Source organism: Drosophila serrata, unplaced genomic scaffold (genome assembly GCF_035046125.1).
Source record: "Drosophila serrata isolate PLE 108 unplaced genomic scaffold, ASM3504612v1 contig_295, whole genome shotgun sequence".
NCBI classification, from domain to species: domain Eukaryota; kingdom Metazoa; phylum Arthropoda; class Insecta; order Diptera; family Drosophilidae; genus Drosophila; species Drosophila serrata.
In genome coordinates this window covers 1,729,591-1,749,854 of record NW_028257193.1, presented here as the reverse complement: position 1 = coordinate 1,749,854, position 20,264 = coordinate 1,729,591, and the positions used below count along the sequence as shown (strand labels likewise).

At 42.8% G+C, this 20,264-nt stretch overlaps 1 protein-coding gene and 1 long non-coding RNA gene across 4 annotated transcripts in view; one reads left to right on the top strand and one right to left on the bottom strand.

Moving 5' to 3' along the window:
• The window catches only part of primo-2 (low molecular weight phosphotyrosine protein phosphatase primo-2), a 75,801-nt gene that overhangs the window by 15,083 nt on the left and 40,454 nt on the right, over positions 1-20,264 (bottom strand). The window lies entirely within an intron of this gene.
• On the top strand, positions 10,225-12,280 carry LOC147643057 (uncharacterized). Of its 2 annotated transcripts, none has more exons than XR_015272646.1 (3): positions 10,225-10,492; positions 11,303-11,382; positions 11,539-12,280. It is a non-coding gene; the product is annotated as an uncharacterized LOC147643057 (long non-coding RNA). The 2 variants fall into 2 exon arrangements; XR_015272645.1 differs by lacking the exon at positions 10,225-10,492 and adding an exon at positions 10,728-10,865.

Sequence of the window (20,264 nt, the reverse complement as noted above, 5' to 3'; positions counted from 1 at the left end):
AACCGTTAACTTTTATTCACACAATTACAGGCGGCGAATTTGCATTCACCTCCTCCTCCGCTCACCTGCTCCACCTGTTCGACTCACCTGTCACGCTCGAGTGACTCTTCGGGGGAGACGCTTCCCTTGTTAACAATTAAAGACGAACCCTTGACTTTGACCAGAGAAAGATATATATGAACATGTCTCAATGGAGTAAGTAACTTTACTTGAATTTGGGTAGATATATCTTTATATCTATGTATCTATAAAGTTCACCCACTTGTTCAAGCCTTCTAATTAGCTTTCTTTTGACAGTGCCATGGCTTTATTTCGTGGCCTTTGAATTAGCATTTTTCGAAGCAAACAAAGTGGACACTCACAACTCCTATAAATTATTCAAAACTGACCCCGGAGCGGCTTTCATTTCATTTGAGACGGTTTCGTTTTGTTTTCCTTCGTTTTGCGGGGAAACGATTGTTTTTCATGTGACGCAGCAACAGTTGTCTCTGGTCTCTGGGCCTGTGGGAACGTCTCAAAGAAGTCATAAAACTAACAGTTGAGCGGAAATTAACACAGATACTCTCTGGGCCCGGTTCGAAGAGCCCTTCAGCTTGGTTCGGGCCAAACAACAATCGGGCCTCTATGTTTTGTTATGGCATTGCCTTCCGATTGAGATGTAGATGTAAGATAGCTGGCGGACAGGTGATGAGCCCCTGGAGAGGATTAGGTCTTGGTCTAAATAGCCATTAGATGACGTTGCACAATGCGGGTAATACGAGTATTCATGTATGTTGTGGCCATCATTAGTGGACAGTTAGTCTTTTAGATCGAAGAACTGGGTCTACGGAATGTTTAGCAGCATTAAAGTTGCGGATTGAGCACATACGGTTCATTGTCAAGGCATTCTTGAGGGCTTTCTTTGGAAACGAGATCTTTCAGAGGAAGGGCGATAAAAGAGACCTCTCAATAACAAATTGATACGCTTGAGGCGACTTCCTCCATAGATCTAGGTTGCCCCCAACTGCACTGGCACCAATTAATATAAGACAAATCCCTAGATCTTATCACAGTAACCTGCATTTCCTGTCACACACTGAGGGAAAATTTAAGAAGAGTGTTAATAGAGGGTTATAAATTATGTAGATTATATATGTATTATTATATTGATATGGCTTAAAGCTTCTTTAAGAATATATATTTTGATACATTTCTATAGCTTCTTATCATTTTTCTGCGTGTGCTGCTGCCTCCTTGGTTGCTTGGCATTGTTGGGTGTTGTGCGTTCCATTTCGCTTCTCTGAACTTGTTGAAAGCGAGTAAAATGTGCCAATTTTCTATATATATATATATATATATATATATATATGGTATATATGGTATATAGCATATCTTGATGTGCTTGTAATGCAAGAATCGGAGAGCGAGAGCCACAGGCTCTTCCATACATGGCCACTTCATCACGCAGCGTTGGCCAAGCGTGCTGTTTTTGCCTGCAAAATGCACCAGTAGCTCCTATTGTTCTGGCCGCGCTCGTGCTTGTGCTAGATTTATGCACTGGCTCACCTTTCCTTTCCCTCTAAACGCCGCCGCCAGTCGACAGTCGACAGTCGTCAGCCCCCAGGACAGTTTCGATTTCAATTTAAAGCGGATGCTCTCTCGGTTTAATTGCAGGCCGTGGCCCAGCTATAATTCATAAGTGCATTTTGCAGCTCTGGGACGTTTCGGGTTGCAAATGCGGCCCCCTTGGGTGGCAATGAACTTGCAGATCGAGTCCAGAAATGGGATATGTGCATATATGGGGAGGCAATAAATAGGCAATTGTTTTGAGCTATGAATGAGGTTTGCATGAGTTTTCTTTCCCATTAATTAAAAGTCCCCTGAATACATTTCTTCTTGATTCAGATTCCCTTTGAAAGAGCCAAGTCAAGATGCCATTGGCCAGTCTTGATTTCCACTGCGCGGTTCAGTGGCCTTTGTCCATTCCTCGTTGCACTTGACACAGCTTCTGCTGTCAATGCAACTGAAATGGCAATTGCATTGCTGGCCATTGGCAAATGCAATTGATTGTGGCAGCCAATTGAATGGGGATGAATGGCTTCGGCGACTCACTCACTTTCACTGATCGAAAGCGTGAAGCCAAAGTTTAATTGAATCTGCAGCTGCTGCTATTGCTACTCCGTTGGCATCGGCAATGATTGGTAACATTCAATGGTTTCCCGCTCTTACCAACTTTCAAACTTGGCCATTTGAAAGTTATTGGCCACAAGTGCGCGCACACACATTGCTCCCATTGCAACACACACACACCCGCAGATACATACATACATACGTCAAAGAAACTCGAAGTAAACTTAACGTGTCAGCAAGTCGAGCCGCAGAAAAACTTTTTGGCCTGCCTCTCGGAGTTAAGTTGCGACAAAATCAATAGGAAAACTTTGCTGCCACCGAAAGGGGCAGAGAAGGGCGGGGCGCAGAGACTGCGTTACTTCGAAATGGGGGGCGTGGCCCCAGTGCAGCAATTTGTTATATTCAGGCGGTGTCGCCCCAAAATTGGGTCACCGAAAATGTTCAATTATTCGAGTGAAATGCAGCTCGCAGCCCAATGGAGCAAGTCGTTGCTGGAGAGTTAGGAGGGGGAGGTGTGTGTGTGGGGGGGGGAGAGCCCTGATTTTCGGGCTCACAAAAAACTCGTTTTTTTTGGAGTTGATGTAAGCCAGATTTTGTCTGGCTGCTGCCTCTGATGCTGGCTCGTTTAATACGCTTTATGGGAAAAGTTGATTCCAGAGATTTTGTCACTCACTCAAGGGGGGAAAGTCGAACCACATAAATGACTATATCCTAACTAGAACGTATTATCTTGCAGGCAAACTCATCTTGTTAAGCATCTCCCAGTGGTGTCCTTAAGATTGATAGCTAAGAACAGACCAAAAATAATCAATCAGGGTAGCAGTAGAGTGACGGAAAATGACTTTATTTTAAAGTTCAATTTGGATTTTAATAGTTAAAGCTAACTATGCAAGAATATTTCTTAGTTTTTGCTTGGCTATTCTTTGCCTACTCAAGTTGTATTTGATAAATAATATATATACCTTATTAATAACAATTAAAGGTATTAATACGGATCTCTTAAATCACAGCAAATCTAATTAATAGAGGCTTTACTGCTTACTCGGCCTCTAATTATTTCAATAACCTCCTAAAATATATACCCATTATATCTCTCAACAGATCATATAATATTTAGCATTCAACCAAAGAAAGCCCCTCACTGATCAAAGTGCATTTGGTGTTCGTTGTCATGGCTAATAAATTTTCTTTCATTCCTACACTCTCTCTCCCTTCATATTTTATGAGTTGTACAACAAGTTTATAAGCCCAAAAACCCTTGGACACACATGGGTATGCCATATACTCACTCACACTTTTCCATGTGGGTATGATGCGTGTGTGTTGATGCTGCGACTTTCCATTTGCAGAGATTTCCACATTTCACATTTTCGGATTTGAGAGATTTCAATATGTAAACGCCGTTTATACCAAATGCGCCATGAATAAAATTCGTCTCGTTTCGATGGTCGTTTGGTCAGGGGAGAAAAGTCCAAATGGGATTTTATTTATGAAAGGGGACGCACGGCTGATGATGCAGATGTGCAGCCCGGGGGTTAGGAGGTGAGATGATGGGATGTGAGTTGAGTCAAATTGAGTTGAGGGTGGACCCCATCCCCTTTCAGCCTCTGGCCACTGCGTTGGCCAAACATTGCACAAATCAATGCACTGGCACGAACGCAGCTCAGAAGTTTGATCGATTTAGCACCCGCTGGGTTCATTTACACTGGGAAATATAGTTTGTATTTCTAGCAATTTTATTGCATTATTATTACCCAGAGAATATTCTCAGAGAATGCCCATTATTGATTACAGAAACTCTTAGACATCATTAAGTTAGAGAAGATAGGAGGTTAACTTAGGGAAGCCAAAGTTTATATTTAATTATTCCCTTCTCTGTGCTTGAGGCTTCTGATTGAACTTATAATACATACTCTTGAAGGGTATAGAATAGAGTATTGATGGAGTAATAAATCCGGAATTTAATTTAAACAAAGCTCGCAGATATTGTTTATTGAATGTCATAAAGTAATCTGTAAAAGTGATCTCATAATCTCTACTTATAGTTCTTAAAGTTTTATGGCTTTTCAAAGATGATTAGTGATTGTATTTGATTTTAGTTTGTTAATTTTTGTAGTGCACAACCACACCTCTCCCGGCGGCAACAACAATAGGGAAATCCGGGTGGCTCCAAAGGGGCAACTTTAAGCAAAACTATAACTGTTGTGGTTGTTGGCCACGGAAATGACCGGCCACATATAAGTATATATAGTTTATATAGTATATGGCGTGGCAAAGGGCGCGTCGACTAAATGTTTGCAACACTCTGTGGTTGCTGCCTGTCGTCGTTGTCGTTGTCGTTGGGGCAGGGCTCATTATTAAGTTGTTTGGCCGACATCATTCGGTTGATTTATTTAGTTAAATGGATTCTATTTACTGGCCTATTTGAAATGTATATATTTTTTGGTTCGCTTATCGCGCTTGTCCCACATTTCCCCACTCATTTCGGTTGAACAGCGCCCCCGCCCCCGAAGTGATAAGAGCATCGCACTGTGTTGCACTCTGGAAATGTTGACACAAATGTTGTTGTTCAACCACTAAAGCTGACACGGTCGCAGATGTTGCTGTCGCTGTTGCTGTTGCAGTTGCATTTACCCCGGCAATTCGACGTCAAATTGTCGCAAATTCTTACAAGCGCCGCTCATTAAAATTACCCAAATGCCAGCACCAATTGTAGGAGCAACACAAGATGGGAGACGGAGCCAGAAACGGCATCGCATGACAAATGGCTGCAATGAGAGCTTCAGACAAGTGCCACCTAGGGATGCACTGGCAGAAATTTATCTAAAGTTTACTAAAGTCTGACTTGTACAAATTTAAACTCGGTTTAATATGAGCTATGCTAAAAGAGCAACATAGTTTCGAATAAGACATATACCCTTTCAATGTTTTTAATGCTAGAAAAAGCATTGCATGTTTAGAAATCAATAAGTGAATCTTTGGCAACTCTAGTGATTTTTCTTCGAGTGCATGTCTGCTTTTCTGTACCTTTTTTTCTGCTGCTCAACAAATTTGTCGCTGGCATTTTGCAACGTGATTGTGGTGTCTTGCGGGCAGCCTGATAAGCCGCTGATTTCCGACTGACTGAAGAGCTCTTTTGCTGCTCAGATACATCGCGAAAAGTGCTGATTGTGGGTATTGCTTTTGCTCTGTAATACAAAGCGCAAACAGAAAGTGCTGATCGAGCGGAAAATTGCCAGATGGAGCGTGGCATATAGAAGTAACGGAACTGATTCGCCGACATTAGCCCAGGTGAGGCGCTGAGCTTGGCTGAAACCGAAGATCGAACCCGATGGCCGTCTGCTGAAACGGCACAAAAACTTACAAATAGAAGAAAAAGAGCAGCACGATCACCTCGATTCGATCGATACTTCATTGCAGGTGCCTTGGCAAGTCAGTTGCGCAAGAAGTGAGCCAGCCAGTCGAGGCTTTTGTTCAGATCTCGGCCAGACTGTCAACAGATTGGTCTGGTCCAGTTCTCCTCTGGCCTCGCACCGAGTCTCAATCAGATCATTGAAATGGAAAGCTGGAAAATTAACATTGCATGCGGACACTAAAAAAAACGACAACAAAAAACTACAACAAAAATTCTAAATACGAAAACCAAATTGCAAATGGAAAAACACTGAAGCATGAGATGAAGGTAGACTTTAGTGTTTGGAAGAGTTAAGTACCCCTTTCATTGTTTAGATTTTAGTTTAAATAAACTTTTGAAATTATTTCAAAGGGACTTAAAATATAAATACTTCAATCTTTTAGTTAAGTTTGATTGTCACACAATTCTATTTCAGTAACTTCTTGTGTTTCGAATTTAAAACCCTGCAAATGGAAACGTCTGAAGGAAGGTTTATTTTGTGTATTTTTACTTCCAAATATATTCATTATTTAATTTTATCGATTGCATTACACCCTGTAGTACCCCCTAAATAAGTGATATATACATTTAGATCCATACTAAACGGCTGCTCATTTGGCATTCATTCTATGTACTTGCCCAGTTGCCGGCATTTGGCGAGTGTTACGCGACTTTGAGCGCTCTAATTGTGCGCTTGTTGTTCGGCCAACACACAGCTGAAGTACACACAAAAAGCAGTTGAAATATACACTAAAAGTAGCAGAAAAAATAAAATACAACCAAAAAATACACGGCGACATGCAACGTTGCACAGACATATAACATTTGGCTGCGCTGAAAAGCCAAACAAATATACGAAAAATAAAAGAAACAAACCAGAAACAGACACAAAAACATAAAGAAAAACAATCCAAAATGTACTCAAAGCACGCGACTGCCACTGCAGATAATTTGTTATTAAGTGGAGTGGAAATGCGTAGGAAAATATGATATAATCTGGCAGGGAATGGGCGGGCCTGCTGCATGCATGGCCAGGCATATGGAACCGTTTTGTTTCAAGATCAAGTTCAAGTTTGGAGCGATTATTATGCCTTGTTGAAGTGCACAGATTTTCCGGTAGCCAGTCGCAGTCTTCGTTGATGGGAAACTCGCAATTGGCATTTTCACAAAAACCCAAACACTCCGCGAAACCGCAAAATCTCAGGGAGACACTGCTGGGCAATTTGCCAAACGGCACAAAAAGTGTCTAAGCGCAGCGAAATCACCTTTTGACCCACTTTAAAGATGTCTATGGCTGTGGCTGTTGTGCTGCATAATGATGCAAATGATGTTGCAGCCTCTGATTGATGGGCAAAGGCGAATCACAGCCGTGGCAGCTAGCTGGAAATCAATCCGTAAGCACTTTGTAATGAGGATGCAGTTGGGCACAGAGAAAAACTCTGGTACTCAATGGGCTTATAAATAAAATGAGGTTTTAGTTAAGAGACTTGCATTAGGTACAGATACAACATTAAGAGTGTATCTTTTTAGAGCATAAAAGATAAAACTATACCTAAGTGTACAGAAGAATTCTAGGCCCTGGTTACCCAACGATTTTAGTTCCAGAGATATTCTCACCGTGTAGTTAGTATCTGTTAGATACAAAAACTACAGCTGTAGATACACCCAGCGGCTGTCTTGGGTGAAAACCAACGGAATGAACGGAAGTCGGCAGCAATTTGTGAACGCAAATCAAACCATTTACCGCCGTTGGGCCTGCCTGATGTTGTTATGTCGTTACGTACTGTACATAGTTAGGCTGCCGATGAATGGGTAAAATCGGAAAATGTCAAATGCGAAAAGCAGATGCTAGCGGTCTTTGTTTTTGTTTAGTTGTTGCTGTTTTTTTTTTTTTTTTGTTGCACGAACGTGACTTTTGTATTTACGGTCTTTAAATTAACTGCAGCTGCGGCTGCGACTTAAAGCTGTAGTCTAAGTGTGTCAGTCATTGCACGGAAAAGCCGCCAGCAGCAGCAGCAGCAGCAACAGCAACTGCAACAAGGTGCAGCATTCCACGCACACTTGCACCGCTCTCTCAGGCTCACTTAATTATGCATTAGGCAGCAGCATTGACAGGCACACTTTGCCAGCAAAAGGGAGAAAGTTCAATGAACTTGCCGCCAGCCCGAGGAGTAAAGGAGTAAAGGGTTCTGCGGGGTTAAATGCGATTATGACAGCTGTGAAAGCAGCATGAAAGAGGAGAGAGGGATATCCTCTTAAATAATTAAAAGGCCTAAAAGGTTCCGTGTGCCAAAAGAAGTTTATTATCTGTGGTTTCGTAAAACTAAAGAGTCCTTAGAAATAACTCTAGTGTGAAACAGATGTTTAAGCATTCGGTATGCCCTAACTATTGACACATTGCTTTGCCTAATAGGTAGATAAAGTATTATTGCAGATATTTATCTCTTAATATAGTAATTTACTGCCCAGAAGCTGGCTGGCAGATTGTTATAATTTACTGAGTGCCTGCAACAAACTGCACACAAGGGGAAACGCAAACCAACCGTTTTCCCTAAACCAAACTATTGTAAGGACGGACCCCCTTCCCTCAAGTGCAATAATTTAAATCAGCTTACCGCCTGTCCGAGCAACGCTCTCCATTAAATCAGACCCCATTGTTTACGACAATCAATTGCCACCTTAAGATCCCCAATGCTCCTGGTGCCTGGTTTTGGGCCAACTCATGGCCTAAACTCTTGTCAAAGGTGGTTAGCTGTAATTGGCGAAATACTCGCACGGCGACGCTGCGGCCATTCAATGGACCGTGGAGCGTGGAGCTCCGCTGGTCACAGAGGTAGCTCTGCCACATGGCCACACTCCAGTGCATCCGAATTAGGGGAGAGAACATGGGAAGAGGGAAAGGTGGGTATAAGGGGCAATAGCAATTGACGGCTTAACCCACGCATGTGGCCGTCGTTGTGTAGATTCCAATTGAATCTGCTGGCACGCAGTGGCGCGACCAAATCGATGTTGCTGCCGGTTGTTGCCTCCATGTTGCCCTTGTCCCTTGCTCCTTGTTGTTCTTGCTGCCGCTTTTCCGACCACTGACTAATGGCTTAATGTGTGTGCGTGTGTGCCTGTGTGCGATGCGAGTGTTTTGTGTGGGCGAGATGCATGGCAGCTGTGTGCAAATTTATATTGCCTACTTTTTGGGGCAACAGTGGATGGTCAGAAAAAGGAGAGGACGAGAGATGGGGATTTCCCCGCAAGTGCAATTGATTTTGTTTTGCTTTTAAGCTGCCCGCACATGACCAACAATGTCTCCAACTCCAGGCAGTAACAGCTTAACTACACTTAACAAATAGGGGATAAGGTTATAAAATATAGCTACAATTACCTAACCTTAATTATCGTAGAAATTGTAAGCAGTAAGTAAGTACTTAATTTGGTATAACCAATATAGTGATTTAATAATTAAAACATATGAACAACAAGAAAGAAAACTAAATTAGAAAGGCGGAAGCTATGTACTTTTGCAGAAATCGATCATAACTAGGCTTAAAATTCGCATTCTTTGAATCGATAATTTTATATGCTAATTTTTTGGGTAAATCAAGGTTTTTCAACAATATTGACAATTTTAACGATGTAACCCCAAATAAAATTTTAAAAATTTCGATCAATTTTTAAAAATGTATTTTTGGATCAATTCTGCTATTGATTCTGATCAAGAATATATATGAATTATAGAGTCGGAAATGACTCCTTCACTTAGTTTTAAGCTTCGGACTGAAATTATAAGACCCGGCAAGGGAAACCAAATTTCAAAGAGTCCTTCGATCTTTATACTATTTTGTTTAGTGCATGGAATCCTCACGGCTCGTTGGCCAGGCAATGCGAGTTAGAGAGCGAGGGTTGGCAAGGCGGAAGACACAGTGTGTCCTGGACCGCACGAGCGCCTTGTTTATTGAATTTGGGCGCTTTTGTGTGAGAGTGACAACGACGGAGGTCGGCTCCTGCAATTGAGGATGTAATTTTTGCATGTCTCCGGCATTAAATTCAGCACCACCTCCTCCACCTCCTCCTCCTCCTACCAACTCATGCCGCTGGGACTGTGTGAGCGTGTGTGCTCCTGGGCAATTAGGGCTATGACATTCCGCTCTAAATCTCCTGCACACTTTGCTAATTGTTTCCAATTCCACAAACACTAGTCGTCGCCGGCAGACAGACAGACGGACAGACAGACAGAGAGACACATGCACCCACAGATGGTCGGGGTGAGTCAAGTAACTGCAGCTGAAGTCTGACCCCTAGGGCAAATTGGCTATGAAAGTTCAGAGGGAATATACCTCAATTATAATTGTTAACTGGCATGTCATGGTGGCCAACTGCTTTGATTCCAGCCATTTAATAATTTGCCTTTGACCCAATTTACTTAGCAAAATGCCGATTCAATTGGCCAACTCACTTTCCCACCCGCAATTGATTTACATAACCTTTTGTGACTAAAGACCACATTGTTAGCTCTAAACTCTGCCCATTCAGTTTGATTATTCAGTGCAGTGTCCGAGGCAAACTTCTAAAAAGGTAAATGCATTTTTATAGCCATCGACTCACTGGCTCAATTTTCGTTCAGCACTTTACCGGCCAAACCAATTTGAATATCTACACTGAACAGAATACCTTCGACTAAAATGTCAGACATGAGCTATCGTTAGGTGGTGTTGCTATAACATAATTTCAGTCTCAGTCAGTGATTGGTCCGAGTAACATCTAAATTATAGTAAATTTTCTAGTTCCTGAATTTTTAAATTTTTTGAAGTAAGTAAAACACATTTGAATATCTAAGCAAGAAACCACAGAGTTAAATGTCAGTCATATTATTTAGCTTTGTAGAGCTGCTACAAAATAAATTCAGTTTCAGTCAGTGTTTGGTACAAGTAACACCTAAATTCTAGTAAATTTTTTAATTCCTGAATTTTTCAACTTTTTGATCAAATTTATTTTGGAGTAAGTAATACATTTTTGAATATCTACACTAAACAGAATACCTTTGACTTGAATGTCAGACATGAGCTATCGTTATGTGGTGTTGCTACAAAATCATTTCAGTCTCCGTCAGTGCTCGGTACAAGTAACATCTAAATTCTACTAAATTATTTAGTTCCTGAAATTTTCAACTTTTTGGTCCAGTTTAAATTTGGACCAAGTAATACACTTTTGAATATTTACACTAAATAAGATACCACAGAGTTAAATGTCAAACATAATATTTAACTTTATGGAGCTGCCACAAAATAATTTCAGTATCCGTCAGTGTTCGCTCCGAGAAACATCTAAATTCTAGTAAATTTTTATTTTCGGTCCAGTTTTTTCTTGTGGTGTAAGTAATACAAATCAAACTGAGCTTCGCTTGTTCCCAAGTGCGGCACACTGGGTAGCGCGTGTTTTGTCGTTTTCCGTGCACGTGACCTGTGAGCAAAGCGTCTTTGCCCGGCGGGATTAGGCCCTGTCGACGCCCACTTTTTGCCCACTCGTTACCGCCTGGCCGCTTTTCCCTTTCCCCCACTTTCCTCCTCACGCATCGCTTTGCATTTGCGTGCAGCGATTTGTGTGTTAGTGGGAATCGAACCTGACTTCTGGTGCCTCTCTGGCTCTTGCCAAGGCCCAAAACGAAGCCTCAGCCCTTTGTGATAGGCTTTTAATTGACATACGCGTTTTTTACACGATTTCTCAGTTGTCTGTTGCCGGTACTCCCCTTCGAGCCATATTCCGACTGCATACTAATGACTCCCTCCTGTTTTCGAATTCCATTTGCAGTTCCTCATGATGTCGGTCGCCGCCGGTACACGGAGCAGCGCCTAAATTTATTGGCCAACACACTCGTCTAACCCCCAGAGGTGAGTTATTAGCCAACATGAACGGAAATTACTATGGATCTAGATGTAGTTTAAGCATTGGCTTTAAAGTTCTATATTGGTAATTTGTACACTGATTTAAGGGATTTGGGGTCAAGCTGGTTCTTACTATTTTTTTTTTTCAAATTCATATTCAAGGTCACAAACAAGTAGCCCAAAAATGTACGTCAAATTTGAAACCCATGGACGGGAGGTGTCGGAGAAGAGAGAAGGCCAAGGATTTAGTTGGTCTAGTCTTTAGTCTTTGGCACCAGTGGTGAATGGACAAGCAACGCAGATGAAATCGTCCATTTGCTGCTTTTCCTGGGATTCAAGATAACAAATATCTATCGGCCTGCAGATCCTTCTTCAGCTTAACGGACGACTTGGCTATCAGATCTTCTCGTGTCCAAAAAAAGTTCCTCAATGTAAGAATGAGATCCTGGAGCTCGTTGGCCAACTTGTACGTTCGAGTTCGCTGTACGAATTAACTACGCTTTGAGCCTAAGGAGCAGACTGCCATTGTCTCTGAGGGATTGCGTAGCTCATCCGGAATACGCTTCATTTTTATATCCTCCTCAGGCAGACCCAATCTTTTGCCAGGAACTAAACCATTCTTTGGTAGGTTGGTCTGCCTGGGGATGATATAAAAATGAAGCTTGTCCCAGCTGATCTACGTAATCCTTCAGGGGCCATGGCAGACTACTCACTGGGATCCAAGCGAAGCGAACTGTATCAGTGAACTAAAACGTACCAGTCTACCATCAAGTTTCGCGATCGTAATCAGAAGAGATTCATCTCTGATCTCCTTGGCCATCTGGAAAAGACTCGGCATGAAAATGCTTGGACTTAAATAAATGTTCTGCTTGCTGCTCTTCCTGGAATGCAAGTCCGCCCTCAACAACGTGATCATCACCGATTTCTTTGGGTCCGCCATGCAGCTTCCTCTTCTGCTGGTTGGATGCCTTAGCCAGCAGATCCTCTGATATCCCAAATCGGCGCCTCAATGGATTGGCGGAAGTGTCTTTACAAAGGCCACATGCTAAATGGTAACCTCGTGAGTTGGTTATTCTCCTAAGCAATAAGATCCTGGAGCTCGTTGGCAGACTTGTACGGTCGAGTTCGCTGTACGAATTAACTACGCTTTGAGCCTAAGGAGCAGACTGCCATTGTCTCTGAGGGATTGCGTAGCTCATCCGGAATACGCTTCATTTTTATATCCTCCTCAGGCAGACCCAATCTTTTGCCAGGAACTACACCATTCTTTGGTAGGTTGGTCTGCCTGGGGATGATATAAAAATGAAGCTTGTCCCGGCTGATCTACGTAATCCTTCAGGGGCCATGGCAGACTACTCACTGGAATCCAAGCGAAGCAAACTGTATCAGTGAACTAGAACGTACCAGCTTACCATCCAGTTTCATGATCTTATTCAGAAGAGATTCTGGTCCCTGATCTGCTTGGCCAAACTGAAAAAGTTCCGGAATCTGGTCTTCCTGGCATTCAAGTCTGCCCTCAACTCAAGACAACATTATGGTCCCTCTAGCTTGATAGACGCCTTGGCCAGCAGATCCTGTGATGTCTGAAAGCAGTACCCTCAATAGCTTGGCCGGAGATTATTGAGAGTATCCTCTTTGCCTCTGATCTCCTTGGCCAAACGGAAGAACTACCGGCAGCAGCCCGATGGGAATATCTTGTAAAGCTGCTTCAAATGTCTTATTAAAATATATTTGTAACACTTAATTTCTTCGAGTGCCATGTTGGACTAGGTTCAGTTAATTGGCCTCGCATGCGCTTCGATGATAATTAAAGTCGACAGACCCAGACAAGCACGAGTGTGGCTTGGATTATTGGTATTAACACCGATTTTATGACCTCGCACGCGTTCTCTGACTGAAAAATTGCCCCGTGACTGGCAGATACAGATTCATCAGCAGCTTCCAACTTTGTGTCTGTGGTTCGTAACTCATTTTTATGCTGCCAGAGTTTCTTTTCCGCATTTTTCGACTATAACTGCTTGGGTTAAATTAGAAATAAAAGCTTTACCTTTGCCTTAGCCAAGGCTTTTTGTATAAAAACAAGAAAAATAAGAGGGTTCGGGAATGGTGTGTGGGGGTGCCATGTGAGATTTTATAGAGCTTTCACTCCGAGAGATTTGAGTGGGTTTTCTACATTTTAAATATACAAAGCAGGCTGATTTACTGAAGTCAACTTAGGAACTAAATTAATTTCCTTTAAATTGATTGAAATATAGAAAGCAAAGGCTAGGAAAATTCCCTACTACTAGATTTCAAGTGGATCGTATAGTATCCTAAGTTTAAGGACAACTCTTGGAGCCACCCTCGTAGCTTTCCACAGAGCTTCCACGAGAGCCAGAGCTTTCACTCGCACCTCCTGTCGTCAGCTGTGTGTCCTTTTTTTGCCGAGCACCGAGCGCAAGAGCCGAGCCGAGGCTAGCCTGTGCTTTTCAAGGCGCTTCGTGGCTCGCGCGTCTCAATTCAGTCTCCCGAAGAGCCTTTCCTGGCACAGAACGCGGACGGTGCGCGCTCCTCGCTCCAAGTTGGCAACGCAAAAAACGACAAGCGCGTCGGGAGCGGGCAGGTGGCAGGGGGCGGAGGAGGCGTGGGAGTGGGAGTGGGAGTGCCACGCGCAATCCAAAAAGTAAAATGAATTAGAAAATGTGCGCGCCGTTGTGTTACATAAACGAAGCAATATTTTTCACCCACACACACACACGGCAAGTCGCCACCGAAAATCGCGTCCTGTGAGAGTGAAATTATCCTGGCCAAAGTCGCTGGGCTGTTGTTGTCCCACCGAGTGGTTCACTGTGGTCGTGCTGATGGTGCTCACGTATATTATGTAAATGATTATGTGCCAGAACCGGAGCGCTGCGACTCACGAAGACCAGACCACGTCCTCGTCCACAGTCCTCGTCCTCGTCGTCGTCGTCCTCGTCGTCATTGTGAATGTTTTAGCCGAGATGTGGAGCCGACGAGCCCACAACTGCTAATAGTCCGTAGACCTGAGTTCTGAGTCCTCAGTCCTGAGTCCTGTTTCTGGACTGCTCACTCCAGTGTGGGTGGATTTTTTTGGGGGCTGGCCGCATGTCCACCTTTGCGTTCTTGTTTCCAACACACGTTGTCCACTGGACACCAAAGTTCAGCGAGTGAAAGCCTCTATTTTCATTAGGATCTAGGGCTTTTTGCCATCTGAAACTTCTGCGTCTAAGCCTCTCACTTGGCCTACAAAATACTACGTATTGAAACCCTAAAACTAAGCAAAAGTTGAATTAGAATCTCAACTAGAAACCAGGAACCTGCCTAAAAACTAGCACAAAATATTTGTAGTAATAATTGCAAGTACCTTAAAACCTCTTTACTACCCCTGGAACTCTCTTAACAACATACTTCCCTTGTAATATTTATATTATAAAATCTTATTTGCCTCAGTGTACACCCCCTTTGATTGTATCTGACTGCCTCTGCCTTTGGTAAATCCTTTTTTTTTTTGCGGAGACACATGAGTGGGACTGTTTTCGTGTAGGCACTTGTCGGAAATACAAAGAGTGCCTTGGCACCTGCAGAATGTGGCTACATGGAGGACAAAAGGCAACTAAATTGTTGCCAAGTTGTGCTATCTTTGGCAGCTCGCTTGGCGGCTCCTTTTTAAAGCAATTTATTTTGCCCGACAGCGAATAATATATACAGACATACACACACATGGCCCATCGCTCCACTCCGCGCATATCTAATGAATAAGTTATTCAAAAAATGTATCTACATGTTGGCCGGAGCAGGGAGCAACAACAGAGGCACAAGGACATGGGCTGGGACATGTGAACTGGTGGCCTGGTGGTGGGCAACCGACCGGCTGCTGGTGGTCGAGGGCTTAATACAAATCAAATTTCAGCATTAATTCGACTAATTGGTGCTTGTAAAAGTTGCCGTCGAAAGAGGGGGGCTTCGATGGTAAATTGAATGAAAAGCCCGGCCCGCAATTTGCCAGGGTTTATTCAATTAAACTACGACCCCGTTTCAAGCCCCTTTACAGAGTGCTCCTCCACTCGAGCTGGAACATGTGTGACTCCCCGAATATGGGTACCCTCCTTTTAAATCGGATTTGATCCATGGATGTGGTTGTGTTTTTGGGCTACAGGGAAAACAGTTCAGTGTCCACCTGAGTGGACAAAAATGTTTCCATCTTGGCCTTAACCAAAGGCAACAACACGCAAGTCAAATGCTTCCCAATTACCATAATAGTTAAAGTCAAATGTTCATGTACATTGTTATCGTGCTTTCAGCCAAGGAATTATAATAAAAGGTACCCTTTTTGCGGCCTTTAAATATTTATATTAACAACTTACTTGAGAATCGAGGTTTACTCTAGATTTCATACGAAATAGTCTTTAATTTTCTGTAAATTATGCAAATGTTAATGTAATTGGTAATGAAATTCTAGTTACAATTGCTAAAAATGTAAATAACATTCAGGGTTCAGGGTTACAAGCCTCCGGTCTGTGCAACTTTTGCGGAAAACGAAAGTTCTCTGCGGGTTGCCTCCATCAAAGAATGTTCTACTTTCTGTGTGAGTCTCGGGTATTTCCCGGTAATTCCCAGAAAATTGAATAATATATGAGGGCGAGAGAGTGCGGTTGTGCTTGCGACAGTTTCTGGGAGAAATGAAAAGTTGAATTCTCGCCAGTTAGAGAGTTTGTAGTGTCTGTGTCGCTGCATTTTCACATGGCTTGCCATTTCAATTTTCGTAATTTCATAATTTTCATAATTCCGTAATAGCTTTTGCCTAATTTCCCTGCTGCATTTGGTGTATTTGTCGAAATTGCAATCAGTGGGATGTCTCGGTAGCATCCCTCTTAAAACCAAATTAAGTTGCTGCGTGTTTTGCGAATTTTGCATGCATCAGCAATTAAAACTTGGACAGCCGATTCAGCAGGCAGGTAAATCTTGCCGCGAAAGGGGAGTAATTACAAAAGTCATTATGTTCCTGCGTCACCGGATCCTATTTCCGGAAAAGTGAGGGGGAAAAACTTCTGCTTTTGCTGTTTGGGGCCAAATGTCAGTGGCAAAAAGTTTTCGCTAAACTGTTTGAGTTGTGCAGCCGCAAGCAAACTGTTTGCCAGAAACTCTGTATGCCAGGCCAGGCCCTTAACCATCTCATCCCTACACTGGGAAATCAATAAATCTGCAAGTATTGGAGCCTTAAAGATTATATAATAATAGTGAATATTAAAGCCTAACTAGATGGATATACATGTATTACATTTTTCGCATTTCTATTGCTTATTTTAATAGGGAAAGTCACAAAGATCTATGTATTTATCATTATTACGAACTACTTTCTTAACTTGTAAACTTTACTCCCTGTGTATTATTTTTATAAATCTAGTTGAACTTTCTGCCACGACCTCTTCTTCAAAGCGAAAAGTCAAGCAGTCAAAGTGCATTTCGAAGTGAATTTATGGTCGGCCAACGGGGCGTATGGGTTATATTTCAGTTTACTGCCTAAGTTGGCGTGCAAATGAAAATAGTTTGTCTTGCCCTCACTGGTTTTTCGTTTTTATTGAATTTGCTTTGGAATAAATAACCTCTCCCTCCCCTTGGAAACAAACAAAGGTTCGGCTTGTGGGTCAAAAATTGCAAACGTTCGAATTTATTACGGCTCTGGGAATGTACGTATATATTGCTCATACGCCATGTGGACATCTCTCCCTGCTGCTCGTGACAGAGTGTTCTTCTTATGTCCCTCATAGTTTTATGTGTAGCATAATCAATAACAATTTGCATTTATATACAATGGTCTGAATGGACGACGTTTGGCCGGGGCCATCGGAGGGGTCTCCTCCTCAGACTAAAATAAAAAAATACCCACACTTGAGCGGAGACCCAAAAAATATATATGTGTATTGTGCACAACAACTGAATCGCACAAAAAGGAAAACAAGGAACATTGAAAGCCAAATGGAGGAGAATAAATAAGGAAAAGGAAAGGCTGGCTGCCAGGGTGGCGGTAATAAAAACAAAATTCCACAGTGCAGCGAAGGATATTGCGCGAACTTTTGGGTGGGTTGAAAAATTAAGGATTCTTGCAGAACATTCTTTGAAGTAGTTAAAACGAAGTTTGAATGCTTCTTATTAAATTTATATTTCACCAAATGCATATTACAAAAGGATGCAAAGTTTATTAAGACCAAGAGCTCCTTAAGCTGGCTGGAAAAAACAAAATACAATGCTGGACTCGTTACTTCTATATTATATAGCATTCGATATGTGCCTATGTCCTTATTTTCGGTCAACTTGTGTACTACTCTTCTTTTTATCCCTTTTATTTACTATTTTTTCTCCGACAAGCTGTGCAAGAAAATGCCAAACAAATACACAATAAACAAAGGAGCTCGAACCCAAACACACAGCACAACCAATACACCCACAAGCACAAAGCAAACTTTTGCGACAACTAAAAACGGCAAAATATTTTCGCTTGTCTTTGTTGCCAGCAGGGCAGGGGAAAAGGATATACAGGAGATGGTTATGGATAGAGAAAGGGAGTAGAGCAGGGATTGGGACTTGCCATAAACATGGCATACATCCTGGAGCAAAAAAGGGAGGCTCGAGTGGCTTTTGTGCTGCTGCCGCTGCCGGGAGCGGAAAAGGGGTAACAGCACCACATGTGTGTGTGTTCCTCCTGCACCACTCAACCCAGTGTCTCTCGTTTTTTCACGACTCCTGTGCGTGCCACGTATTTAAATTAGTATGCAACATGAATGACAGCAGAAGCAGCACCCATTGCCATCGCTCATGTACCCTTCCCTACCCCCGCATCGATAAACTCGGAGCCTGCGAGTGTGCGAGCGATATGTCCTTGCCTTGATTTGAATTTTCAACTTGTGCAAGGCGCAAATGAAAGCGAGCATTAGCGAAATGCCAGCGCCGGCTGATGGATGGGAAATTTTCGCTCAATGACTTATTCAGCTTCCCACGCGACATGCTGAACTTTGGCATCGCTTTCGAGGCAGAGACGCAGGATCAGTGTCTAGGCATCCGGCCGTGATAATCACCCTCGGCACTGCCGAGCAGAGAGACTGCTTAATAGTCAGGCCCCATAGCTATGCATAGCTTGTTGCCTAGTTGCCCTCTTGCCATTTTGCCGCCATGGCTCCTCACCTGCTCCGTTCCAAGGACGTGAGTGGGGCCACTGATGATGATACAAAAAGGAAAAAAAAATAGTATTGCACCCACTAGGAGGACAACACGGCAATGACGATGACGATGATGATGATGATGCACGTCTCTTCTGTTGCTTCTGCTCCGTTGCCGCCTGTGCCAATCAAGTCAGGAGGCTCTAAGGACAACAAACACATCCTAGAAAACAACAATGCCGCCCTCTCTGTGACAACGACAAAAGTGAAAGCAACAAAATCTTCATCATCAAGTGTCATTCTGGGCAGAAGTTGATGCATACACAGGGCACACTCAGGGAAAACTACATTAAAAAAACTATTAGGATTCAATTCAGGAGGTTCTTTAAAGACTTGTTTTATAACAAAAATATTTAACATTAATCCCTGGTTTAAATTACATGGAATTGAAGTGACTAAAAAGCCTTATTAAAGGCATGATTTCCTAATTTTTTGTTCAGTGCAAGCTCTATTGGGGCATCTGTCCATGTGCATCTCCATCTATCTCGATGTTGGCCCTCTCGTTCGCTCTTTTTGCACAACTATTGCCATGAATATTTATGCTTTGTTGCAAGGACCTGCCTCCTCGGGCCAGGAATGTTTTCGGGGTTTCCGAGGTGGCGGGTTGGCACAGCTGTTGTTCTTCAAGAGGACACACACACACTCTGTCTGGCAAATCAAGTGTGCAAGTTTGAATTGCTGCTGCTGCTGCTGCTGTTGCTGCTCTCGGGCATAAATGTTGTTTAAACAAAACTTTGGCTTCCTCATAGTTTACCAAGTACGAACTTTGGAACTTTGAACCCGGAATCCAATTTCCGTAAGGCAGGTAAATGCAAATAGAGGCTATGTTAACCCCCCCACAAATCCCTTGGGCCATCCATGGTCCCAGCATCAATTAATAATCCGCATCGATGACCATTGCAGTCCTGATTTATGTTATGCCAGCTAGCAAGCGTTGGCAACAGGATCGTAGCAATTGCAGCTTAATGCATTGCCCGCAAAAACAGATTGCCGTCGAATGCCATTAAGCATTATCCGCTACACATTCACACACACTCGCATCTACACACACTCATGCACACTCAATTTAATGATTGATTTGAGTTTAATTGCTTTCAATTGTTTTGCGGAATGCAAATTTCACAAACGGTTGACTGCCCAGCAGCCGGGGGAGATCAATAAGCAATAAGCAAATAGCACTTTTCATCTTTCCCTTCTCGTACAATGACGTGTGAAGCGGGACGATTTGTTAAATTACCGTCCATTCCAGCCTCGGGCAAATATTATGCAACACTTTTGGCCCAATTTCTCATGCTTCTTATACATACATATCTACCACCACCCCATTGACAAGTCATCAAAGGCGACGACTGACTGGCAAGGTCATGATGTGCCGAATGCCCAGCGGGGCTTTCAAGAAAATGGGAAAAATAAAACTAAAGGAAAGTTGTAGGGAAGTGTGTGCAGAGAGGGAAGAAAAGTCAAGAACTAAACAAGAGAAAAATGCCCTGAATACGGTTCTTTCTTTCCGTGTGTCTCAATACATCAGTGTGTGTATCTATGTATGTGTGGGCCACTTTCCTCGGTTGCTCCCAAGTTTGTCACACTTTCAGCCGAAGCGCCTTCAAATATTTGCCGTCCTCCTCTGTATCTCTCTACTTTTCGCTTTTCTTGTTTATTGATTTTCCCCAAGCT